General features: G+C 49.8%; 1 long non-coding RNA gene across 1 annotated transcript; it reads left to right on the top strand.

Annotated features, from left to right (window-relative positions):
- The first annotated feature begins 4575 nt into the window (after nt 1–4575).
- LOC135417594 (uncharacterized) lies at nt 4576–5783 on the top strand. The gene is made up of 2 exons (XR_010432122.1): nt 4576–4904; nt 5236–5783. It is a non-coding gene; the product is annotated as an uncharacterized LOC135417594 (long non-coding RNA).
- The last annotated feature ends 19668 nt before the right edge of the window (nt 5784–25451 follow it).

Raw genomic sequence — 25451 nt, 5'->3', positions numbered from 1 at the left:
CTGGTTCAGCAATGCTGGGCAGGATTTCTGCCAAACACTGGCAGCAGGATCAGGGACTGGTTCACAGACAATGCAAGGAGAGCACCCATTAATTCGCTTTGCTTCGCACAGTTTTATTTTTAGTGCTTGTGAGCGGTGCCAGATTGGCAGCATTATAAATAGAAGACTTCTATTTATCCTCCAGTCTAGGTACTGCCGTGCTAAGTCAGTCTTACGACCTCAATAAATCCAGATTAGGTGCTCTCAAGGCTGTGTCACCACAGAAATAACATTTCCTCTTTGCATTCCGGGGGGTGGATTATGCTGGGGGGGGGGTTCTGCCCCCCTAAGCCAGACTGATGCTTTCTGATCTGTCCTGATGCGACACGGGCTGACATCCAAACAAGATGACATCCAAACAGGAGAGCCCAGCTCCAGATCTCCCTGTCCTGTCTGAAAGGTGATTACACACCTGGCATTCAGGGGATCTGAGGTCTGTTGCCTCAACACCAAGGTCAGGGAACATCACACTCTGTCCCTGAATGATGGTCAGATGCTGCTCTGTGCAGGGTTCAGTCAGCTGAGGAAACTGGGGTGTCCTTGACCACACCACCCACACCCATGATGATGAAACACCAGGGCTTGGAGTGAGAACAGCCTGCTGCTCTGGGAAGGTGGAAAAAAAAGGGATAGAGCAGGAAAAACAGTTCAGTTTGATTGAATAACTTATAGCTAATAGTAAGATGTTGCTTTCCTACCAAGCTGTCAAAAACTATTAAAACATCGAATTAGAATCATACAATCCTGGAATGGTTTGGTTAGAAGGGACCTTAAAGCTCATCCAGTCCCACCCCCTGCCATGGGCAGGGACACCTTCCACTAGCCCAGATTGCTCCAAGCCCTGTCCAACCTGGTCTTAGACACTTCCAGGGATGGGGCAGCCACAGCTTCTCTGGGCAACCTGTGCCAGGGCCTCACAGGGAGGAATTCCTTCCCTATATCCCATCTAACTCTGCCCGCTGGCACTGGGAAGCCATTCCCCCTTGTCTGTCACTCCATAGCCTTGTCCCCAGTCCCTCTCCAGCTCTCTTGTAGCCCCTTTAGGCCCTGGAAAGGGCTTTAAGATCTCCCTGGAGAGCTTCTAATAGTTCTTCCTCTCTTGAAAAAACCCCAAACCAAAACAAACAGAGAGAAAGTAGCACCCCCTCCAATTTCCAGTTTCCTTCCACTTGTTTTTTCCTTCCAGTGACTGATGCTGCTTCATTAAACCTGTGGCATTATGACAACTCCCAACACAACAAGCATTTCCTAGTGGTCACACACCTCCCTGTGAACCAGCCGTGCCATTCCCAGGGACGGGGGATGCTCCTCCTGCCAAGACCAGCATTTCGGGCAACTGGGAGCATTTCAGCTCCCAAAAGTGCCACCTCATTCCTTATGCATCCATTTGAGCCCATGCCCTCCTCCAAACCCCACGCCTGGTACACACCTGGAGACTGACTGGTTTTCCTTCAGGATCTCAGCCAAGAAAGGACAAGGGGAAAAGGATTGGGAGCCTCCAGTTACCCTGAAGTTACCTATGTGGGAACCAGCCTGTCCGGCTGCTCTGGTGTCTGCATCCTCTGCTGGGAGCTCGGGGAGGAAATCCACTGAGAAGCAGAGCATCTCAAAGAGCTAATGAATTACAGCAGCTGTAGGTTTCTGATCCTTTCATCCTCTGGGAGATTTTTATAGTTTCCAAAGCTGGAAGCCTGCATGGGGACAATCTGCTTGGCTCAGACACAGCCCTGTGCCTGGTCAGCTGCTTGGCAGGAGGAGGAAGGGGCTGGTTTGGGGGTGAGCATCCTGCCTGGCCCAGCTGTCCAGGAGAGCTAGATTCTCCTCCTCATTTGACCCAGAAGGGGGTCTGGAGGGCAGCAAGGGGAAAGGGGGTGTTTCCAGCTTACAAAAGCCCACCAAAAGATGATTGTGGAGAGGAACAATCTTCACAGAATCATTGAATGGTTTGGATTGGAAGGGACCTCAAAGACCATCCAGTCCCACCCTCTGCAATGGGCAGGGACACCTCCCACTAGACCAGGTTGCTCCAACCTGGCCTTGGACACTTCCAGGGATGGGGCAGCCACAGCTTGTCTGGGCAACCTGGGCCTGGGCCTCACCACCCTCACAGGGAACAATTCCTTCCAATATCCCACCTTACCCTATTCTCTGGCAGTGGGAAGCCATTGCCCCTTTGGAGCCTTAATGCCTGGGCCTAGAATGGCTTCTGGAGTCTGGAGGTTTGTGCTGGTCTTTGTGCAGGAGGATGGAAGCAAACCACAAAGTGAGACAGGGTGTGAGAAGAAGGAAATTTAAATAAATAACTAAACAAACAGTACTCACGAACAGCAAGAGGAGACAAAAAAACCAGGCCTTGGTGGGAGTGTGTGTTACTGGCCAGGCATTGCTGTCAGGGTTTGGAGTCACGAGCCTGAGCACTGAAACCACCACGGAATCATCACAGAGCTGCAAACCCAGCCTTGTGCTGCTGCACGAGGATTTCAGCCGACTTCCCGACATTCCGGAGTGGTGCTGCATCCCTCACGTGCCAGGCTGGGATGGGGAGCCCTCACGTGGGCTCTGGAGCTCCCCGGCAGGCGATGATCCCATTTCACGGCAGCTCCAGTGGTTTCCCAATGAGCTCCCTCTGCCTGGAATGAAAGCGGCATCTTTCAGATGCTTTCAAAAAAAAAAAGAGTTTTGTTGAAATATCTATTTTGGGATTAAAATCTTCAGCCTTTTCAGGACAGAGAGGATATTGTACTGCAGAAGGCAGTGGGCTGGGAGGATGAGGCTCCCATCCAGCCCACCCTGGCTCCCATCTCCCGTTCCTGAGGGCATGGATGTGGTTTGGTACCCCAGGAAGTATGGACACCAAGCTGAGTGGATACAGTGCCACCGAGCCAGGGGGACAGCACAGGCTTGGACATGGAGCCCCTCCATTGGAAAGGGAAGTGGAAGAAAGAGTTGAACCCTCCCAAACAAAGTTATTAAGGATTTGGCAGGAGGGTGGGATGTCCTGTGGCTCGTTAGCATCCCCACCTGGTGTGTCAGCACTGGTTCCCCTTCCAGCACAAATCCAGCTCCCACGGACACCCTGGATGGAGGTCTGGAGCATCTTGTGCCCATCCACAGACAAGCAGGGCCTGTGCTGTGACAGGAATTTCAGAAATGCCTCAATGGCAATCCCAGGACTGTCCTCCCCGGTGCCAAGGCAAACCCTGCAAGCCACGAGAGGCACATGACTGTTGAGTTTAGTCCAAGGGGACCATGGGATCCATCATTCATTTCAAATCCTTGACAACTGGCTCCAGTCATCCCTCAAGCTGACCACAGGTTATTTTCTTCTGTGGAAGCAAAGTGCCCAACAGCCTCTTGCCTCAGTTTCCTGCCACCAATATGGGAAGAAACTCTTCCTTGTGAGGAAGGTGAGGCCCTGGCACAGGTTGCCCAGAGAAGCTGTGGCTGCCCCATCTCTGGAAGTGTCCAAGGCCAGATTGGACGGGGCTTGGAGCAACCTGGGCTAGTGGGAGGTGTCCCTGCCCATGGCAGGGGGTGGAAGGGGATGAGCTTTGAGGCCCAACCCAAGCCATTCCAGGATTCTATATGGACTAGGCCCAGAGGAAAGGGCTGGCTTTGGCCCCCCAGCTCCATCCTTGTCTCAGTCAGGAGCAGCAGCTTAGTGTAACTGAACCAAAGCCGTGCTGCAAACATGTATTTCTAGATCATTAAGCCCTCTCTTAGCGACAGCGTTTGAAAGCCGCGATGACGTTTCATTCCTCCCCCTCCTTCTCTGTTTGGCTCTTGAAAATTAAAAGATAAGCTTTGTGAATCTCACTGAGAAGGGGGAACTGTCACTTCAGCTTTAGAAGAAAAGCCAGCAAAGAAACAAAATTCTTCTTTTGGCAGAGGAGAAAAAAAATCCATTACTAAAGGCTTAGAGACAAAGGCTCTCGACACAATTAAAGGCAAACCTAAGCTTTTGAAAGCAGAGGGCATGACACTGGAATACACACAAGAGGTAGAGATGAAAGACTCCATTGTGGTGCTGCTGAAAAAGTTAGAAAAAAGAAAAGGAGAGTTTCAATGGATGCATTTGCCTAAACCAAACTGGATGAGAAGCTTTCTAGAGGAGGGCTGGATTCTTCCCATGTGTTTGCACAATGCCAAGAGCCACTGGGCTCAGTCTTAATTAGGATCCTGGGCATTACTAGAATAACTTAGGGAGAGGGGGTCACAACATTTGTAAGTTGGAAAGAAAACAGGGCTCTGATATTTTCTGTGGGAAATTTTCCACCTGGGAAACCTAATCTTTCTTTCCAGCCTGTTAAGCTGAAGGAGAAAATGTTTTGGTTTGGTGTTGTCAAGGTGTTTGTTTTGCAGGAGAGCCTGGTGTGGACACAGTGCTGCACTCCAGGGCACACAGGTGGCCTGTGGCCCAGCTGTGGCCACCTCCAGAAAGCACTGAGCTTCCCTGGCTCTTGCAGCCTCTAAAAGAGCACTAGATCCAAAGAGAACCCATGTCCAGGATGTCACAGACATGCTGAAGCGCTTTACACCTGGCAGGTGGTAAAACCTGCCCCTTGCTCTCAAGCCCTCTGTGTCCAACCAGCAGCACCCCGAGCCAAACCCTCGCAGTCAGGTGCTCCCAACCGCAATGCAAATGTCCAAGACCCCTCTCTGACATTTGGGAAAGTCTGTGCTGGGAAAGGACCACCACCATTCCATAAAATCATGGGTTTGCCATCCACCCTCTGCTGCAACTGCCCAAAGCCAGGCATGGCTTGACCCTACATTGCTGCACCATGCTGGAGAGGTGGTGTCTTCCTCTGTCTGAAGATCTGACTCTTTCCTGAGAAGCTCAAGATGTCTTTAAAGGAGAGCAGGTCCCTCTTTTCTGTGGGTCACATGGGCTGTAACAGCTCACATGTGTCTGGAAGGGGTTGCTCCTACATCCAGTGGTGGCCATTTTCTGATGCCATGACCAGCCTACATTTTTATTAATGCTGGGTTTAATCCAGGGCTCTGCAGGAAGGGCAAAAGTTACTTTATACCCAAACCCAGCACTGTTATTGGGATGGGTGGGGGGGAGACGGCATGGGAAGGACAGTGCCCAAAGTCACAGGGGCTGTGCTGGCATCTTTTCTCCTCATGGGAAGGAAGGTCTATCATTACACATGCCTGGCTCTTTAATCCTGTTTTGATTCTCAACTCCAGGGATGCTCCTGGGATAGCTGATCCTGTTTTGGGATGACTCAGATGAAGGTGAGAACCATGCCAGGCACGCATCCTGTCCTTGTGATGGTGGGCAGACCTCAGGGAGCTACAAGGAGCTGCTCCAGAGGACGCCACCTTTCCAAGCCCCAGCTGGGGGTTGGTTCTTGCACCCAGCCTGGCATCCACTCTGGAATTCCCCAAGGGTTTACCCAGGAATGTCAACTCACAGTGCAATCTCCGGTGAAACCAGTTAACTTTGCAAGGAACTGGTCCCTCTGAGGGCATTGAGTGCTTCCCTCCAACACTGGCTGCATTTGTCAGACAAAATCAGATGACTAAGAGCTGGATTATCTTGATTTCTAGATCCTCTTTGTCTATGGCAAACTGGAGTCCTCTTTTTTAGGGATATTTGTCCATCACGAACAACGGAACAATTAAGCCATCCTCTGCTATCCAGCCACAGATACAAAAGCAGATAAAAGACAGACTAATTCACTCTGAAATATCCTCCACTCTGAAAATAAAAGCAAGGTCTATGGATGGTTTTAGTTTCTCTCTTTTTCTGTGTTTTCCATTGGTTGGTTTCATCACCAAGGAGACCAAATTCCCACACTCGCTGTTTTAGACATTCGCCAGAACATAAATCCAGGCTTCTGTGCCAGTGGCCAGCGCAGCACAATTACATAAGGAACGTGTTGTGTGGTGAGTTAGAGCTCTGCTCACCCTATGTGTGATCTGTTATGGTCACCCAAAGGGGAAAACCATGTCCTCCAGGTCTGCTCTAAGCCCAAGTCCCTCCTGGCATTGTGGCTTGGGGGTCGCCTTGAATCTGAAGTTTCTCCCCTCGTGTTCCTCATTTCCATGCAGAAAATCCTGCATAAAACACAACAGGGCATTAGAGAAAGGAAAATGATTTCTAGTGTGCTCCTGCAACAGCAGCTGAGGCACTAATCCAAAATATAGTGGTATAACCAGGCCACCGGGCTTCCTGTCCTCAGTGAGCTGCGATGCCCCTTTGCACACTCTAATGCTGCTCTCTCTGATTTTTAACCTCCCCCCTCTCAAAGCCACTCCTAAGTGTGAGACCTAAGTGTGAGATCAGTTTCCAAGGCACTAAACAGCAGCACCACTCGATGGTGTTAATGGGAATTCTGTGCCCGGGATGCCTTTCAGAGCGCCAGCTGGACGAGCTTAGACCGAGTCCCCCAGGACACAGACTGTCTCATGTTGTTTGCCTGATGCCTGTCACACTGGCCTCCATCTCCACAGCAATCCACAGAGTCCTGACTGGAAAATGTGAGGCAGAGTTCCTGCTCGTCCCAGTGGGACAAGGATATGGACTGGGCAAGGCAACGTCCCCGTTGGCTGTTCGACCAGGATGGGAGTGGGTCGATGGCCATGGGTCAAAGATGCCATCAGGGCTTTCAGGGCTGTGAAGCCCCAACACCGCACAAACATCAGACTGCTTATATAAATGGTTACCTAATGATGTGTCTTCCCCTATCTGCATCACAGGGAACTGATAGGAAGGAGAGTCGGCTCCGGGAACATGTTGGAAGATGTGTCGGGAGGAATTTGTGATCCTGAGTGCTGAAGGTTTCAGATGTGAAGGTGCTGCCTCTCTGAGCCCCCCAAAACCAGCCCGAAGGACCACCTGTGAGAAAGCCAGTGAGTTGTACTGTCCAGCACAGACCCTCTCCATACAGTCCTCCGTATCTGCATTTGACCTGCTGACCCTCCAAAATACAGCCTAAACACATCTGGTCTTCAGGGCTGATTTTTCACATCAGCCCCTGTTCTGTCTGTTTCTAGAATCAGCAACAAAACCCTTTCTTGAAGCAACAGCTGCTTTCCATGATCCTATTTTCAAGCCAGCTCCTTAACAGATACTCCCCTTCCCCCTTCCCTCCCCCTCCAATTTTAGCTGTGTTACTGCTCCATCTGGTCCCCCTGTGCTTGGAGGAATGCCAGCACCTCCTAGGGAAAAGGAAAAAAGCTCTCTTCAGTTTGGGATTGTTGGGAAAACGTGAGCAGGCACTGGCAGCCTCTGTATCCATTTCCAGTTCTGATGCCGGACCATCCCAGGAGGCTTCCAGCAGCATTTTCTGGTCTCCATGGCAGTGCAGTGTGGATGAGACTCCTGAATGTTGCACCTGGGCATCTCTCTGTAATCTCTTGGACCACTCTGAGCTCTGGAGGGATCGGTATCTACTGCAGAGGTAGAGTTGGGATCGGTGACACTGCATGGAAAACCCTTCTGCTGGGCCTTTAGCCTGTTTGCTGACTTCAGGCATTCCTTCCCTTCTGCCCTTCTCCCCCAGAATGAAATACAGCAACTTCTAAAGATGCTGGTGAAGTTAGGGGGGAAGTCCTGCAAGATTTCTCCATAACCCATCTGGGTGTTTCTGCTCCTAAATTGTGCAGTCTGTGAGCAGAGATCTCCCTCCACCCCATTCACACATCACTCTGTGCTCCAGCTGGGATCAGTTCTCACCTGTTGAGCAGAAACCTGCTGCTCCAGCCCTGCTTTCCTGCTCCATCCTGCTCCTGAGCCCCAAGACCTGCAGCAGCCCAGCTTTTTTTTTGAGGATTGGTGAGAGGGAATATGTAGCTTGTCATTTGTGGCTAAACCAGACCAGACAAGCATCCTGGAAAACATCAGGAAGCCTGGTCCAGGATGAAGCAAAGGCTCTGGGGCACTTCACATTGTTGCTGGTACGTGTGAGGAAAAGTTGCTTTGTTTTTAGGACAATAGCTTGCCTGCCTCCAGGGATCCCAGCGTGAGCTCCTTTCTTGCCTGCATTACAGCTCAGGAACGAAAAACAAAGAAGGAACTGAGGAAAGCAACTCCAAGCAATCCCAGGAAAGGGTGGATTTGTGCTCCCCTGAGCACTGGCTTTGTTAGGGCAACCAGGGAGGTGTGAGATTATGGCAAAGGGGCTTTTCCCTGTTGGTATCAGCCACCTCTTCCCCTGCCAGGCAGACACAGCCCCTGTGGTGGGCATGGGTGGGCTCGTCACAGGCTGTAGGCAGATGAGACCAATATGGGACAGGGATGTAACATATACAGGGCTCAGGTCCATCCCGGGAAGCTTCAGCCCCAAAAGCAGGTGTGAAAAAGCTCAGCTTTCCTCTCTGCTCTACTTCCTCAGCTCCTGATCCGAGGAGACAGCAGAGACACTCACACTGCCAGGCCTCCTCCTGAGAGCAGGGCTGTGCCTGCCAGGGAAGTGTCTCCACACAGACTGAGCACTTCCGAGCTCCGGGAAGGCAGGTGATGCCCAGGTAGGTGAGGAGGCAGCTGGTTTATGCCTGAGCCACGTTATCTTCCCAGGACAGCGAGTTCTCCCTGGAGATTAGCTCAGCCCAGAGAGGTTTCAAGTTTAAAAGGGAGCATCGGTGCTTCCTAGGACCAGCGGGGCTGGAAAAGGATTATCCTGTGCTTAGGGACACATTGTGACTCGGTCTACACTTTTCTTTTGAACCAATACAGAATCAGAACTGTTAAGGTTGGAAATGGCCACCGAGGCTCTCGAGTCCAACCACTGACCCAGCACCACCTTCCCACTAACCCACGTCCCCAGGTGCCACATCCACGCATTTTTGGAACACCTCCAGGATGGGGACTCCACCACTGCCTCCTTGTCAGCCCCTTCCAGTCCCTGACCACCCTTTCAGTGAAGAAATTCTTCCTGATATCCAATCTAAACCTGCCCTGGCACAGCTTGAGGCCATTTCCTCTCATCCTGTCCCTTTTTCCCTGGGAACAGAGCCCGACCCCCTTGGTCCCACTCTCCTGTCAGACATTTGGAGAGAGCAACCAGGTCCCCCCGAGCCTCCTTTTCTCCAGGGTGAGCCCCCCCAGACACTCCTCAACCTTCCAGCCCTGCCCCACTATGCACACACAGGTTTTTAGAACCAATTTTAAGGGATTCTGGATGAATCATGGTCATGAGCAGGGCCCCAGATCCTCTCTGCCTTCCCAGCAGTGAGGCTCAGTTCAGGAATTCCCAGAACTCCAGGTCTGGCTTTGCTCTTCCAGGCTCTGGACAGGCACTGAGCCAAGGCTGCAAAAGGCAGTTCAAAACCTTTCACCTGTTAGGAAAGATTAATAGCCCAGGAAAAGCCTTTCTGGGGGGATATCCAGTTCAGTTTGGTAGAGTGAGGGTGACAAATCCTTACACAGGGTCAACAGTGACATTTATCTATAATTTTCAGGATACTCTGTAACTCTAGTACAACCTTCCTGAAATGTTGATGCTGAACCATTAAAAAATGAAAACTTGGGAAGGAACTAGGAGAGTCCTTGGATCAGCTCTGCACTGCAAACTGCCCTTATATTCCCACCTTTTGCTCACCTCCAGTGTGTCCACACAAACAGAAGAGTGCAAGATGCCTCTCTGCTGCCCTTTGCAAGCCCAGCATCCTCAGGAACAGGATGTACTTGAATTTCCAGGAGTTGGACAACGAAACTGAACTTTTTTTCTGAAAAAAATAAACAATCAATTGACTTTTTTGGCTCACTGTCTGAAGATGGGCTTCAGGGAAGGTTTTAGTGCAGGGAGGGATTTCAGCCCTGCAGTGAGTTTGTTACAAGAGGCAGATGAAAGCAAACTCACTAGTCAGAGGAATAAAACTCCTGATGCAACAAAACAGTGCAGGAATAATCTATCCCTTTTTGAAGTACCTCAGAAAACAGGGATGAGGGACCTTACACAGCTGGACTACAAACAGCAGAGTGAACCATAGAGAGAGAGAGGAATAGCTGTACTAACAAAATCCAGTTGTGTGGGGAGAAGATCCATGGGTCCAGATGCTAAATCCATGCTCTGATCCTGATGGCTTGACCCCAACTCACTGAAGGGAGTGTGAGGCTCCTCCTCACTTCCATTAGCCTTGGATCAGGGAATGAGTGAACAGCCCTTTGCACCTCTGCTAATTATTTGTGGGGAATCAATGACCATGCATTAGAGGTTGGGAAGCTTTAGTTACGCTGCCTTTCTCCGAGTGAGAGGAAAAGTTTGGGACTCTCACATCCTTCAGTGCCACAAGCCCAGCTTAGCTGAGCTCAAGGCACAAGTAAGGCCTGGTGAACCATGACACTAGAACCTGGAGCTCCCTCTCTCCCAGCACAGACAGTAAATCCATCAGGACAGAGCCCCTGGTTCATGTGCTCAAGTCACATTTCACCTCCTTTCCCCAAAACCACTCCAAACAGCCATTTCAGAGGATTTTGGACTTGGACTATTGTATTTCTTCAATAGCATAGAATCACAGAATATCCTGAGCTGATGATCCACAAGGACCATCCAGTCCAGCTCCTGGCCCTGCCCAGGACACCCCAGCAATCCCACCATGTCCCCAGGGCATCGTCCAATCACTCCTCAAGCTCTGGCAGCCTTGGGGTCAGACCTGTCCAAAAAGTATCTCTAAAATGGCAAAAACTAAAAGAAAAAAAATCTAGATAATCCATGTCTTTGTACTGCTTTGCATCCAGCCAGAACAGTCATGCTTAAAATACAATACAGACGTATAATAACCACAAAAACACCAGTGAATATTATATGCAAGTATTGGTGTCTTTAATATTTTTGTGTATTTTTTATGTGTTTGTTGACTTGAGCTGTAAGAAAACAAGATGTTTTGACATGTTCCCTGATATTTTTTCAGATGCTGATTTGGTGTCAGTAGGAGACCAGACTGAGGCAAACTTTCTGCCAGACACTGTTGAGATATACCATGGAAAATCACCGAATTTTTGGACAGGACAGGGATGGCCCTCCTGGCTGCCAGGGCACTGCTGGCTCAGGGCCACTTTCCAGCATCACATTCCCAGTCTGTCGGTCCATCCACAGTTGCCCCATCCCGGGGGCAGGATCCAGGATCCGGCACTTCCCTTGTTGAACTTCCCCGGTTGGTGATTCCCGGCCCTCCCTCGGATCTGTCAGGTCTCTCTGCAGGGCCTCCCTGCCCTCCAGGGAGTCAGTGAGGCTTGGGAGAGCCCACGAGCTGCACATTCAATTTGCAGAGTGATTCAGCAGGGTATTGATTTAACTCTCTGCAGACAAACGACCTCTCTCTGGCCGTGCCTTTTAGGGGAGGGCTTCAGACTTCTGCATTAATATTTTAGTAGATTTACGGTGCAGTTGCTTCACCTCAGCACAGGGAGGGAGGGAAGTGAGGGCAGGGATGGGGACAGGCAGGAAGGGGGGGCTTGGAGTGAAGCATAGGCTGAGAGGTTTGGGTTTTCTGCAGGCAGGCCATGAAATGAAGGTTTTTCCGTATAAACAGGCCATGAAACGAAGGGTTTTCGATAGAAAGAGGCACTGCTTACTTCTGCTCTTCACTTCACATTAGTGCTGCATCAAGGACAACCCACTTGGCTCCAGTTCTCCAGTCTGCAGCAGGATGAGGGATCAATCATAGGATCATTTAGGTTGGAAAAGCCCTGTACGGTCACTGAGTCCAACCATTCCCCCAGCACTGCCAAGCCCAGCACTGACCCACGTCCCCAAGTGCCACATCCACACAGTTTTAACTCCCCCCAGGGATGGGGCTCCACCACTGCCCTGGGCAGCCTGCTCCAATGCCTGACCTTCCTAACTTTCCCTAAAATCCAATCTAAACCTAAACCAAGATGCACTGGTAGCAGACATCTGGCTGGACTGTGTGAGGGGCACAGCCACCAGCATCCCAAGGGTTGGGTGAGGAGCACACCTCACCCAGACAGCTCCTCTGCTCTTGCTCATCAGAGGGGTTTCTCCACGGCTACAGAGCACACTTCCAAAGAAAAATAAAAATATTGCCCATTCTTTCCTGTACAAAGCAAGGAGCACACAAACCATAAGGCAGGACTAGACTGTTCTCAGTCATCACAGCCTTGGAGGAATCCAGGCTGATTTACCCCAGCAGGCATCTCCCAACTGGAGATATTTCATCAGCACACGGCTACTGTGACAGCTCCAAATGCAACCCTGCACCACAAGGGAGCATCTGCATCCCAGACCCAAACATCCTGTATTATTCCCTGCATCACAAACCAACTGCTTTTGGCTGTGAGCTTTGAGACCCTGGGATACAGCTCTCTCTTGGATAGCACACAGAAATATGTCAGCCCAAACTGCCAGGTCTGCCTCTGTTTCCCTCTGTAATCCCACCATAACACAGAATTTCAAGGACTCAATTTTTAACATAAAAAAGAAAGTTTGATTTTTCCGGCGTGTTCTTGAGCAGCCTTCATCTCCTCTGCACGATGGAAGGAAACCCAAGCTGCTCTTCTTTTCCCACCAAATTTAGATGCAGCAGAGACCTTGCTTAATTTTTCAGCACATTTATGGGGACCAGCTGCTGCCACATCCCTGCAGGCCTGGGCATCAGGCATATGAGTTTCAGTGGAAAAATGAGGCAGGAACTCCATGGCTCCAGAGGCTCCAGTCACCTTTAAAGGAGGAGCTTGTCCCAACCCTTTCCTTACACTGAACTAAAAGTTATTCCTTGCATCCAGGACAAAACTCGAGCGTCCCACCTCCATCCCACTCTGCTAGACAAGCCTCAAAGTTCATAGGAGAGCTTTAATAACAAATAAAACCCAAATGATCCCAAAACACAAAACAAGAACCACAAACAACACCTATTCCTCCTTGCAGAGACACAGGTTTGAGCATCAGCATTTTCAGCCCTTATTTCATCCTCTTCCAAGGCTGGTGATGAAAAACCTCTCCCACCCCACCAAGTGCAGGTAAAAACCACTCCACCACACAATTGTCCTGGATACACAACATCAGGAAGGCTGAATTTGCTCCCAGACTTCCAGGAAATGAGTCAATCAGCATAGGAGAAACACTGCATTGAAAAAGGGAATGGGAATTTAAGGGGATTCTTTTCAAGTCAACCAACAGAGCCGATGCAGAAGCCACTGAATTTGCCCTCGGGCTGCAGTGAATGAGTCATTTTCTTTTATCTCCTAGTATAAATGTCATTCTTTAGTGACTTTGCCTTTTCTCTGCAGGGCTGGGAGGTGAAGTGGCAGGCACTGCTCACAGACAGGTTTTTGGTACAGGGAGGGGGCTGTTGGTTGCCCAGCTAGGTGTTTATTACTGGATTTTTCTCCTGTGCCTGGCAGCAGAGGGGCACTGGGGGGGGCTTCTCTGCTGCTGTGTCTGGCTCAGCCAAGGATGGCAGGAATGTGGGGGGACCCTTTGGATGTGGTCTGCAGAGCAGATGGCTCCAGCTCTCCATGAAAGTGCTGCCTGTACATAAGCACAGCTTAATCCCTGCCCATGGCTTCATGTTTTCAAGAAACAAGTAACAGCAGGATGGTTTTTGTACCCAAGGATCTCAAAAGGAGTCAAACCCCTACAAAATAAACCAGCCAAACTGTGCTGAGCCACAGCAGCAACACGAGAACAAAGTTAGGAGCCCCATGACACATCCAGGTCCCAGGTCTTACACAAGGACTCAACAACCTCTACTCTGCTGCCACGAGACCCCACCTGCAGTGCTGCCTCCAGCTCACGAGGATGTGGAGCTGCTGCAGTGAGTCCAGAGGAGGCCTCAGAGATTCTCCAAGGGCTGAAGCCCCTCTGCTCTAGAGGCAGGCTGGGAGAGCTGGGAATGTTCACCTGGAGCTGAACTTCACCTGAAGGCTCCAGGGAGACCTTAGAGCCCCTTCCAGGGCAGACAAACAACTCCAAGAGAGATGGAGAGCCTTCGGACAAGGGCCTGGAGTGACAGGATGAGGGAGAATGGCTTCACACTGATGGAGGGCAGGGTTAGATGGGCTTTTGGGAAGCAATTATTCCCTGTGAGGGTGCTGAGGCTGGTCCAAGAGATTTCCTGCCAGCCAGTGTCACCAGAGGGCTTTCCCACATTGCTGTATTCCTACATCCCAGCGGGAAAGTGAAATAACACCGTCCTGATTTGATCTCCACGTGGGGCATTCATTTAAGAGGTGGACTCGATGATCCTGGTGGGTCCCTTCCAGCTCAGAATACCTGAATAAAACAGTAGCTCTGAGGAGTTACCAGAGGTGCAGACCCCGGCTCTGGGTGCTTTACAGCAACATCCCTCCCCTCCGTGGCCAACAGATCTTTCCCTGAGCTTTGATTTCAACCAGGCTCAGCAACACAAGCAGCTGAGCTGCAAAATACGTGTCTAATCCTGGACAAGTTGTTTCCCAGCTGACTTTTCAGGAGATGTGGTCTCTCTCCCTTAACAAGCTCCCCTTCAGGTTAACTCTGCTCCTCGCCTGATGGATTGAATCCCCCCCACAAAACACATCTCAGAAGCTGCAAAGGCATCAAAAAAAAAAAAATCCAAACCCCAAACCCAACCCAACCAACAAAAAAACCCCAAAATCCCAACCAAGCAAAAAAAAAAAACCAAACTAAAAACCCAAACAAACAAAAAAACCCCAAACCCCAAACAAACTAAAACCAAACCGAAACAGCAAAACACACAAAACCCAAACAAAACCCAACCAAACAAAAAACCTGCAAAAACCCCAAAAACAAACCACAAAAAAACCAAACAAACAAAAACAAAAAAAAAAAAATAAAAAATAAAATAAAATAATAATAATAAAAAAAACAACAACAAAAAACCCCACACCAAACAACAAAACAACAAGAACAACAACAAAAAAAAAAGCAAACCAACCAACCAACCAACCAAAAAACCCCACCTTTTCCCCCTCCACATCCAGAGCAGCTCCACAGCAGGGAGGCAGCTGAAGCCTTGGCTGCAGGGACGGGCTGGGCACTCAAGTGCAACCACACACTCCCCTCTAATTCATCCCACGTGCTCCAAGTGCGGAGCCAGCTTTGATGCTCCCGCCCCAGGAAGCCGAGCAGATGTGCCCCGGCATCGGGAATTTATCAGCACCGTGAGGCCCACGGGCAGGGAAGCCTTTGGCTGGGGATGAAGGCACCTTTCTGCCTGGGATAAGGACAGCTGGGCCCAGCTCGTGCTCCCTGCAGCCACCCTGGGCTGTCTGTCCTCTGCTCCCTGTGCACAGCAGGGCCTGCCACCCTGCTATTTCAGGGTAAATTAACCTACATGACTGCCACTCTTTTTGTAAAGACTCCTTAATAAAAGGTAACTTCCACATTTACAGGAGAATGTTTTCTAATATTTTATAAAGACAAATATTTTAGCGAAGTCAATTAAAAACTGATGCCCTATTAAAATGATAAGAGAGATGCTAAACAAGATTTTAACAGGCGAATTTACATTGAATTCAAAACGACTGAAAAGGATATTAGAGATTATTTAGGTATTAAGGAAGCTTTTTATGGAGGAAAAGTTTGCTAAGGCAAACTCTGCTCCTCCCCATCAGCTTTAGGAGGAGAGAAAGATATATTAAATTTTGAAAGAAGAGCTCTTTCCCCACTATTAATACACCATTTCAGTACTGGGGGAACACCAACAGAAATCAATGAAAATTAATTTCCCGAACTTTCTGTTTTGCTACAAAAGGCATTTTCCACAGGGAGAAGGTTCTGATGAATCCAGCACAAGGTCTCCAGTGCACAGGATGCCCCTGGAGATGTTACCCTTCCTTGGTGTCACACCCACAGGGTGGCAGATATGGATAAACAGGAGTGGACACACTCAGCTGCCCTTCACACATAAACATGGGGGACACCTCTAAAAGCACTGCTTGGCCTGGCTCTTGCAAGAGAAGCTTTAGTTACAGCACAAACTTGTTGAGAGTTTTCAGTGGGGTGGAGAAAGTGCCTTGGTAACCTTCAGAGTAATTACAGTGTTCTCTTTACCCTGTATTTCCTGAAGGCCAAGGAAATTGCTGTTGGCAATAAATAGAAAAGGGTGGTCTGGCAGTCTGGTCCCCAGCACAAAATCCATAATTTCGAACTGGCAACGAGATGTCAATCTGCCTTTCCTTTTATTTTAGCACCCTTTGAAGTGGTTTTACTTAAGAAAACCCACACCAAACATAAGCCACTCTTTTCTCCAATACAAGATTTTTTGTCTCGATGTGTCCCCTGAGCTGCTGTTCCAGCCTGTGACAACAGTGGCTCACTTGCTGCCTCAAAAAGAAACAGAAGGGTCTAAGTCTGAGCTCTCTTTGGACCACGGAAAATTCCCACTGCAAAATAATTTCATTAAATTCACACCACCATAATATTACCATAAAATTCCCTCTAGCCATCCATGTGCAGGAGCTTCCATGACACACCTGTACATGCCTTAGCACCAGAGGGCTGCCCAGAAGACTTTCCAGCTCCACAGCCCAGTTTCCTGTAGCACCCCAGATGCTGCTGAACATGAACCACCTTAACACAGAGGTGGATCCCAGGGCATCCCTATTTTCCAGGTGATAGGAAGGGCTAAGTGGAGTTTCTCCAGCTTTGTCCCACTCTCCCAGTCTTCAGCAGCACACACAATCCATAACATGAGACTAGCTCCTCAGGGAGAACGAGGAAGCATCAGAGCAGGGATTTCTCCAGCCACAAAATGCTCTTTTTCCCTCCCCTATGGTGTTTCCAAGCAGGAAAACGTGGAAGCTGAGAAGCCCACGTGGGGTTTCTCAGAACAACCCTGAACTTCAGACAAGACACAAATCTGCAGCAGGTCAGAGAGCCGTGCCAGCCCTCCAGGCAGCCCTTCCAGCTTCCAGCTGCAGGGTGCAAATGCCTCTTCTGCTTCTGTCAAGCAGGAGCCACGTGTCTCCTCTTCACACAGCAACTCCCTTGTGCCGATGGGGATGGCCTGGGACAACATTCTTGGAGCTGGGAAGGATTATACATCCATCCATCTGAAGGAAGCAGAGCAGCTCCACGACTACTGAGCAGGCTGTGTTGGAGAAATAAAAGGGATTAATTAAGGCGTTGGAAGCACAAAGAAAGCACTGAGGGATGCCAGGCCAAAATACAGGATCACAAGGATTTAACTGTCTTTCTAAAGCATCTCTCACCTTTCTGAAGGGTGCTCTGCTAGCTTGTCGTTTCTCCTGCTTGAAGATGTGGTGGCCCCTCAGGTTGCTCACGCCTCCAGCCACAAAGTGTTTCACCTGCAGAACTTCATCCCTCATTACTTGCCCATTCCTGATCCCACTGAAGTCCACAGGTATCTTCCTCTCTTTCTGTTAGATCAAGCTGACAACCTCTTTCTTACTTTACTCAGAGTGCATTCCCCCCTCCTCTGTTCCTGACTTTTACCCCTCTATTGTCCCAGTTCCATCATCCCTCATTCATGCTGGAGCTCACAACTATGGGATGTAACAATGAGCAGCACTTCAGGGCTCAATACTTGATGCAAAAATTTAAGTGACCTGCTGTAACATCAGACCTTCCTTGAGACATTTACCCCAATAAACACCCTGTAGTAAACTACCTAATCCTCCTGAAGCACTGAAAAGAGATCAAAACCCACCAGAAAAAGCCTAAAACATGCTCTGGGCCAGGCTGGTTTCAGGTGTTTTGAAAGAAGGCCCCTGCAGAAGTCCTGGTTCCTGTGTCTGGGGACATGGGTTAGTGGGGGGCTTGGCAATGCTGGTTGGACTTGATGATCTTCGAGGTCTTTTCTATGCTAAATGCTTCCACCTTAAAGCCTGCACTGTGACTCTGCCTGGCTTTAAAAAGCAGCTTGGCTGAACTGCTTTTAAGCCAGACAGAAAGTCTCACATAAACACATATTTCAGTGCAAAATATGACCCCGCTACTCTTCCTCTGAGTCTCAGTGCTCCTCAAAGTCATCAAACGTCAAAGTCCGTTCAGGTTTTGCTCCAAATTCCTAGAAACACTTGCTAGTGCTCAGACAGGATTTGGCTTACCAGGGTCAGTCTTAATAAGAACAGGCTTGATTAGAGCAGTGAGGACAGGATTCCCCCCCTCAGCCCCTGTCACTGGTCTCTGTAGCATCATGGATGTGTGACATGGAGAAGATGCCCTGGCTGGGGGAAGCATAGCTGCATCTCACCAGCAAGAGCTGCACTGAAGCCCAGCAGCGACACTGCTTTTAGCATTTAAGGCTTGTGAGCACGGCTGGGAATGTTTCCTGTCCCCTCAGCCGACTCCAGGGACCTGCAGGAGGGCAGGCCTCCTCCAGAGCCCAGCCGGGGAGATGCTCTCCAGCGCGTAAAGCACTTAACAGTCTCTGTTTATTTATTGCACTTCAACGCGAGGCGGGAGGGAGGACCTGGCCCGTTTGCTCCTATTGTGCTCGCTCTTCCCTTGTCTCCTGACTGCAGCACGGGCAAAACCAGGCCTTCATTAAAATCAAGACACGAGACACAAAGACAAAGCCCTTTTTGTTTGAAGCTGCCGGAGCAGAAAGGCCGTGGGGACCCCCTCGGTGCTTCCCGTGGGCAGCAGCGCTGGGGCAGCAGCACAGAGGGCCCTGCTGTTGATGCCTGCTGTCACAGCAGGAAGGAAGAGGGATTTGTGCTTGGAAAAGGGATACCCAGAAGGGAGAGGCAGCCTGGTTTAGTCCCCCAGGGAGCCAGTGAGCAGAGGGGGATGAGTCCTTGGCAGCAAGGGAGAAGAGGAGATGCTATAGAGGTATCTCAGGGACCTCACACTGGAGGAATGTGCTCTAGATTTGGGTCCAGCAGCACCAAAGCTGGTACAAACTGATACTGGGGGCATGCACAGAGCAGGAACCCCTCCCAGCACCTGTGTGATGAGCTGAGGTGTAGGACACAAGACCAGCAGACAACTGCTGTCCCAGCTCCTCTAGGACAGATGTTCAATTGAGATGTGACATCTTTCTCTACCTTCAAATAGAGTATTTTAGAGATTGCTGCTAAACAGGTGTAGCCTGCAGTGTTTGTGCTAAAACACACAGGAAAACCACGCAAGAAGGTGCAACATTCACTAGAACTGTACCCAAATTAACTCACTGAAGCTGCACCCCTCATGCACAGCAAGTGAACCAGGGGTGAGGTTGCCCAGGGCAACCCAAAATGTTGGCAGGAGCTGCAGCCCCTCAGCCAAGTGAGGTGGCAGTGAGGGACTCTGGTGAAGGCAGCAGCAGGATCACGAGTTGCACACACAGGTCTTCACTTCTTCCTCCCAATTCTCCATATCAGCTCCACCACCTCCATTCACCCTCCTTTCCCCTAAAGAACCCCCTGGACACACTGCCTTGTCTTCCAGGTGCCAAGAGTCAAATCTGTTCAACTCAGCTCTAGCTTGACAAATCTCCTGGGCCTCGAGGAAATATTAAAGCACACCTGGAATCTTAGTTTTCCATGAAGTTGAATGGACATCTATGTGGGCAGAAACCTGGCATAAAGACCAGCATTCCAATCAAAATTCCCCCCAAAAAATAAGATTTCTGCACTGCCAGGTTCATAGAATTCCAGAATTGTTTGGGTTGGTAGGGACATAAAAGACCATCTCATTCCACCCCCTGCCATGGGCAGCGACACCTTCCACTAGCCCAGGTTGCTCCAAGCCCTGTCCAACCTGGCCTTGGACACTTCCAGGGATGGGGCAGCCACAGCTTCTCTGGGCAGCCTGTGCAACTTGGAGCAACCTGGGCTAGTGGAAGGTGTCGCTGCCCATGGCAGGGGGTGGAACTGAATGGTCTTTAAAGTGTCTTCCAACCCAAACCAGCCTGTGATTCTGTGATAGCGAATTTACTTCTGAAGCATTCCAAGAGCTGGGAATGTCACAGCAAGAAATCAAGAAGAAAATCGTAGCAGAGTCTTGCAGGAAAATCAGAGTAACTTGCAATAAAGTCCCTGTGCACGAGGAAAGGAAGCACCAATTTTATTTGGGACAGTAGATCACTGCAATTTGTCAATATTCTTGTGTCCCTAGGCATTCTGCTCCTACACTGGGCAGTCTTAAAACCCACTGGCCTCCATAATTCCTCTTGACTTACAACACAGAAATAAAACTTCTGATACCATGAGGCTGCCCTGCCTATAGTCAAGAGCTCACATTTGCTATATCTGGCTATAAAAATGACACTTCCTTTCCACTGGAAAAAACAATTCAGCCATCAGATATGATGACCAAAGACAAGTACTATTTTTTGCACACACACAAGCTTTTAAAACCTGGCCTCAGGTTCAGACTCCTGGTGTTAACTCCAGGGACAGTAGGGGAATTGCAAACACTTTATGAACTCTGTGAACTCACATTGTACACTCCTTAACTCACTGCTGTCTACAAAGTACTGCTCAAAACTTTTGAAAGGGGAGATCTAGCACGGGCCTGCAGGGACAGGACAAGGGGGAATGGCTTCCCAGTGCCACAGGGCAGGGTTGGATGGGATGTTGGGAAGCGATTCCTCCCTGGGAGGGTGGGGAGGCCCTGGCACAGGTTGCCCAGAGAAGCTGTAGCTGCCCCTGAATCCCTGGAAGTGTCCAAGGCCAGGTTGGACAGGGCTTGGAGTAACCTGGTGTCCCTGCCCATGGCAGGCCTTTAAAAGGACCATTCCAACCCAAACCAGTCTGGGATTCTCTGCACTGAGCCCCGAGGACATGCAGAAATTCAACTCAACTGATGCTGCTCCTGCTGCTGCTGAGGCCACGTCAATTATGGGCAAATTGTCATCAATGCACTTTGAGTGCCTTTGTGTTGAGAGATGATCAATCCCTGAGGGAAACCTCTGATCCGTGTAATTAGAGGGAAGTGCCACACAGACCTGTGGCTGATGGCAAACACAGTCAGTCTCCCTCACTCCTGCAATAATCCCAGCACAGCCACCACCCTGGCACAGAATCTTAACACACAAGAGGCAACTTCCTAATGCTAATTAAATTTAGGATTAGATTTCCACACACCCCCATTTTTCCTCTCTCCACAATCTCTTGAGGCTTCAAAGGCACCTTTCACATCACACCAGGACATTTTCTCATTACAGGGAGCAAGCTTATCAAACAAGTGCTACTTAATTCCACACTTCAGCCCATCAGCAGTGACCCAGATTCCCGGTCAGGAGTTGGCCCATGAGAATTTCAGGCTGGATAACCAGACAGGGAGCCTGCCAAAACAAGGCCATGGCACAGAGGGAGGCAGAATGAGCTGAAGGAGTGCAGGAGTTTGGCCTTCCCCTTGGTCCCAGCCAGGTGAGGTGCAAAGAGACGGGCTCATTCCCACGGCACAGCTCGTGGCCCTCGGCAAAGGCACCTCCACCCCTGCCATGGAGCACCTGGGTTATCCATGAGAAAGGTGGGGACAGATCTTTTTGAGGAGGGCCTGTTGCAATGGGATAAGGGGTAATGGTTTCAAACCAGAAGGTGAACAATTTGGAGTAGATATAAGGAAGAGGTTTTTTACAGTGAGGGTGGGGAGGCCCTGGCACAGGTTGCCCAAAGAAGCTGTGGCTGCCCCTGAATCCCTGGAAGTGTCCAAGGCCAGGCTGGATGGGACTTGGGCTAGTGGAAGGTAGAGCCCCAGACACTGTGAATCCCCAGAAAGGCACAAATTTCCAACAGCTCATGGCTAATTTTATAGGAAAACTGTACTGCCCTGGGGAAGGAGCTGCACGGGATCAGCAATTGCAGGACTGGCCCCTTCATATCTGAGCCCCAGAGTATTTAATCTGCTTCTCTTATGGTTTGTCTACATTAACACTGTCTTTGAAGGCTGTTCACTGGAAGAAGCTAATTGCCTTAAAGCAGCCAGAATTATTCATTTTGAATGCTCAAACACATACGTTTTGGAAGTCAGAAAATAAACCACCATCCTACTTGTGACTGGCTCGCAGAACATGCCCAGCAGCAAGCAGCCATCCAGAGTGCTGCAATCCCTGGGGATCTAAAACATGGATATGTGGAAATCTGTCATCCCTGGGGGAACACAGAGCTGCTCCTGAGGAAGGAACTGTCTGGCTCTTGAGGACCTGGATGCAGATCCATGGATGCAAGCTCTCTGCTCCTCTCCGGGCTGCAGAGAGGGTGTTCCTCCTCCCTGCACCACCACACATTCCCAAAAAGCCCTGTAGCCAAGATTCCCTCTTGTGCCTGGAAAGAAGCCTCCATTTCCCCCCTCTCCTCACGAGGAGATGCCACTCTGCAGCCCCCCTTCCCTGAGGCCACCTGCACTCTGCTCAACAAGGCACTTGAGAAGCAGCAAATTGGACACAACTTGGAGCAGCAATAAAATTGAGCAATTCCCACGATTCCCAGTGGTAAAAGACAAGTTTCTAGAGGCATCCATAGAAATCATAACATGATTTGGATTGAAAGGACCTTAAAGCTCATCCTGTTCCACCCCCTGCCATGGGCAGGGACACCTTCCACTAGCCCAGGCTGATCCAAGCCCTGTTCAACCTGGCCTTGGACACTTCCAGGGATCCAGGGGCAGCCACAGCTTCTCTGGGAAAACTGTGCCAGGGCTTCACCATGCCTGCCAGAAACAAAACCAGCCACGCCATACCCATACTAGGATTTGTCCTTCTAGTTTGTCTGATAATTGTCCCGGAGAGCAGGGGGAAGGTTGGAGCAAGGAACACGTACCTGGTGGAAGGGGATCGGATCAAGGAACACTCAAGGAAACTAAACGTACATTTGTCCTGGGATGCACCCAGGGAGGTTGTGGAGCCAGTCTCCATCCTTGGAGACATTTCAAAGCCATCTGGGCATGGTTCTGGGCAGCTGGTTGCAGGTGACATGGCTTGAGCAGGGGGACGGGACCACACGACCTCTAGAGGCCTCTTCCAACCTCAGCATGCAATTCCCAGTGGTGTATCACTGAGACAGGAAAAATGTGAAATCAGAGCTGCCATAGCATCATTTGGGTTCATCTTAGGAAGAAAAAACGTGTCCTAACCACTCAATCTTCATGCATTCATTTGCCAGCCCACCAGCTACTGCATTTACAGTGTCCTACCAGCAATGAAAAGACAACATGTTCAAAACAGAAGTGACATTTCAGGCCTGGAGATTTAAGTCAGCCAGTACATCTGAATTCTCTTCAGCATCTGGTTTACCATGTTTTCAGTGGTTGTGCTAAATCATTAATAGAGATTAGTGCTGAATTCACCCCAGGAATGCTGAGCTGAGTTAGTGTTATTCTGCCACTTCAGTTTATCCTTCCAAATCAGCTGCAGTTGAATGGCTCCCTTATTCTGCACCCAAAAATAAAACACATGTGGAGGCTCAGTCTGGGGCTTTGTGGATCTGATTTGTGGAATCCAGTACATTCAAGATGATATGATGCGTTCAGCCCTTTGCAGGCAAAACACTCCCTGAGAACTCAAAGCTTTCCAAGCAAGAGGGAAGACTTCATACTGGGAATTAACTTCAGCCTCTGGATTTCACCTAGTGAGTCATGCAGCTCCCTCCCATCCCACTGATGCCAAGGAAGGAATAATTCCCTCTTCAAGGGGCTCTCCAGAGGGTTTGGCATTACCCATCCACACTTCGTGGCTGTTGAGGAAGGACCTTTCCGTGGCAAATCCACTGCAAAATTGGTCAAGTTAAGCATGTCTGTGGGAACAGGCAAATTGACCTGGAGAAATCAGCCATAGATAGGAGCTGAGGCATTAAACTGGCCCTGGAAAGCCAAAGATTGCTGGTGCACAGGCTCTGCCCCCACTTGCACATCTCTCCCTGCCCTACAGAGAGAACCCGACACTCCAAAGGGGGAAATTACAATAACTTCCCCCATGATGACTTTACAGGCCCTCCAAGGGCTGTGGATTGCTTTGGAAACAAATGCAACCTATTGGGTGTGCAGCTGGAAAAGTTGTCCCACCACAGACTGGTGATTGGGAAGGAATTCTTCCCTGAGAGGCTGGGGAGGCCCTGGCACAGGTTGCCCAGAGAAGCTGTGGCTGCTCCATCCCTGGGAGCGTCCAAGGCCGGGGAAGAGCAACCTGGGCTAGTGGAAGGTGTCCCTGCCTGTGGCAGGGGGTAAAACTGGGTGTCTTTGAGGTCCCTTCCAACCCAAACTGCTCTGTGCTACCATGATCTGTGCCACAAATAAACATGGTTACATGGGTCATCTCACATCAGCACCATTTTGAAACCGTGTTCAGGAGCAGCCAGAGAAGCCAGCTGTGTTCAGAGCACCTCAGCTGTGATAATCACACCTTTAAATGGCTCTTGGTGCCATTGCTCCTTGATCAGAATCCTGGCTCAGCACGGGACAATCCCCCTCCTTCAGTGGCTGTCACTCAGACATGCCACGAGCACAGAGGGGAAAAAACAAAGTCTTAACAGTCCCCACAAGAAAATGCAGAAGAGTATCTGCTGCAAAATCATTCCCTGCAAGGATGGTATCACAGAATAAGTGATCATAAGCTAAAAATTACTGTATGGAAAGTATCCATTATGGATATATCCTGACATTCTGCAGCAGTCAATGCACAGACCCGTTACACCAGAGTCTGCAGACTCCTCTCTGAAGAAAAGCTCTGTTCTTTACATGGTCCTTCATTCTCTATTACAAGTTTTGATCATTTGGGTGACTATCAGAGCAGAAGTCCAAAGATTTGACTGCCAAAGGCTTGTAGGAGTAGGAAACAACCCAGCACTAAGGCAGATTCCAGTTACTGGTAAGCAAACAATCCTCCAAACTGGGTTTTGTTTGCAGTGCCAGTCTGACTTATGCTTTGGTAAGCACAGCTTATTTTTCACTCCTCTAAAATAATCCCAAACCAAACCAAAACACAACCAAAAAAACCCAAACGAGCAACTCCAAGTGATTTTTCCACCAGGCAAAAGTTCTTGGGACACAGGAGGAATTACCAGGAGCCAGGCAGGATCATGACCATGGCTCTGCAAGAGGCTCCTGCACCTGGAAGGACACGCAAAGGATCATCCCCCAGACAGAGGGAGCTCAACTCTAGCCCTGTCCTTACACTCCAGGAGCTGCTGCAGGGACAGGACATGGGGTTTTCCTGCTTCTCCATGTCCTGATGGATGTTCAGCACCATCTGCTGGCATTCTCTCCGGGAGCCAGCTCCTCACAGCCCCGTGGCTGCTGCTTTGGCACAGGTTGCCCAGAGAAGCTGTGGCTGCCCCATCCCTGGAAGTATCCAAGGCCAGGTTGGACAGGGCTTGGAGCAACCTGGGCTAGTGGAAGGTGTCCCTGCCCATGGCAGGGGGTGGAATGAGAGGAGCTTTTAGGTCCCTCCCAACCCCAAAATATTCCACATGATGAAAAGACATACAAATGTGCTGTCAGGAACTTGGGGTCTCAGGAAGAACCAGCACAAATCCCACTCCCCGTGTTTTTTCCTGCTATTATTTTAATTCCCCAGGTATTTACTGCACATCCATGGCCAACAAGGTT

Source organism: Pseudopipra pipra, chromosome 7, assembly GCF_036250125.1.
Source record: "Pseudopipra pipra isolate bDixPip1 chromosome 7, bDixPip1.hap1, whole genome shotgun sequence".
Lineage (NCBI taxonomy): Eukaryota > Metazoa > Chordata > Aves > Passeriformes > Pipridae > Pseudopipra > Pseudopipra pipra.
Note: the sequence above shows the minus strand (reverse complement) of the source record. Positions and strands in the feature narration are given on the sequence as shown.